The sequence below is a fragment of the Vicugna pacos genome, chromosome 10, assembly GCF_048564905.1.
Source record: "Vicugna pacos chromosome 10, VicPac4, whole genome shotgun sequence".
NCBI classification, from domain to species: Eukaryota; Metazoa; Chordata; class Mammalia; order Artiodactyla; family Camelidae; genus Vicugna; species Vicugna pacos.
The window spans coordinates 2,864,618-2,866,240 of NC_132996.1; positions in this window are offsets into that span (position 1 = coordinate 2,864,618).

The window sequence follows — 1,623 nt, forward strand, 5'->3', positions numbered from 1 at the left end:
ATGCACTGAGTCAGCCCAGTTTTCTTCCCGCGTCCCTGGCAGAAATGAGGTCTTGCTCTGTATAAAGTTGGTTCCTACCACTGCAGGAGCTGGTGAGTGTGTTCTCACCCGACCTTGCAGGATGGGCCTCTGGGCGAAGAGAAAGTGAGGACATGGGGCTTCTCTGGGCTGCGGGGCAAACGCTCATAAAACACCTTCATGATTCCTTTTTTGGGATTCAGGATGGAGATCCTAACACTGGGAAAAACCAGGCCTCTTCCTCATCCTCTCACCCTCTCCTTCCTTTCTCCTAGAAAGATGAGGGTCCCCTGCTGGCCTGAGGGTACAGCCCAGCTGGGGCTTCCTGACTGTGAGCTCAGCTCTCAGCTCCACTGTGACTGATCATCAGAGATCCTTCAGTCTTCAGCCAGGTGCCCTCTGCTTCCAGGTACCCTGTGTTCCTGCTGGGCCATAAAGCTCTTTCCACCCCACACCTCCCTTCCCTTCCGCCTCTCGCAGGAATATTCTGAGGCCAAGTTTAGGTGGATAAAATGGCCACATGCATGATTTCTAAAAATCTGCACAATGGCTGTCACTTAAATATATCAATCTACCATCCGGAAGCTCCCTCCCCTCTGCTGTAAAAACATACTTGGAGATGAAACTGGGAGGAGAGGCATGTGGCCAATCTCGCCGAAGGGGTCATCACTTTGTGGGCAGTGGAGAATTCTGATCTGCATGGAACCGCCCTGTTCCTGTGCTCTGGCGGTGACACCTACCATGGAACACGCAAGCTGGCTTGCCCGGGTGCCGACAGCAGCCTGCCTCATAAATGGAAACTCCAGACAGGAAGTTTGAAACCCTGGACATGATTTCTACCCAGGGTGAGGTTTTTCTGTGTCTCCAGCAGGTCCTTCCCGTGTAACCTATCTCATAGCAGTGACTTAGGTTTTCTCAGGTTTGGGGTGCTCTGTCCATTGCCCCTTATCTCCTACGATTTAAAGTGGCTATTGATGGTATCCTTAACTGTCTCAGACCTTTCTGGAATGCTGCCTAGTTTGGGGGTTGCTTTCATTTCTTGTTTGATATTCACAACCACAGATGTCATGATAGATGAGGACGTGGAGGTAAGTGGCCTACTCAGAGTCACAGAGGATGTTACTGCATAGGAAAATAATTCAGGTCCCCAAATTTCTGGTCTAGTGCTTTTTTTTAAAACTACATCATGCTCCTGGGGGAAAAGCTGGGGTTATACGCAAGAGGCCTTCGGGACATGGGACGGGGCCCAGGTTTACCTGAAGTGCTAAGTGCAGTGGGAATTGGGTACCACGTGCAGTGAGTAAGAGGGAGCTTACACCTCCTCACTGACTCAGAGGCAGCGACGGCCTCCTGGGGTGTTGGGAGCCCACCAAATAATCACAGCCTCTGACCTCCCGGAGGACACTTCGTAATGTAAGATCACGGCTGCCTCCCCCTACCTTTCCCCGAGCAGAACATACTGGTCCAGGTGGGCAGGGGCCAGCAGCATCTCCAGAGGATGCTCCTTCAGGACTTGGGGATGAGGCCAGGTTGTGTGTGGCTTGCTTCCCTGCCTTCTTCCATTGCCAAGGCCTCCCACCTTGGGTAGACTCTCTGAAGGGCCTC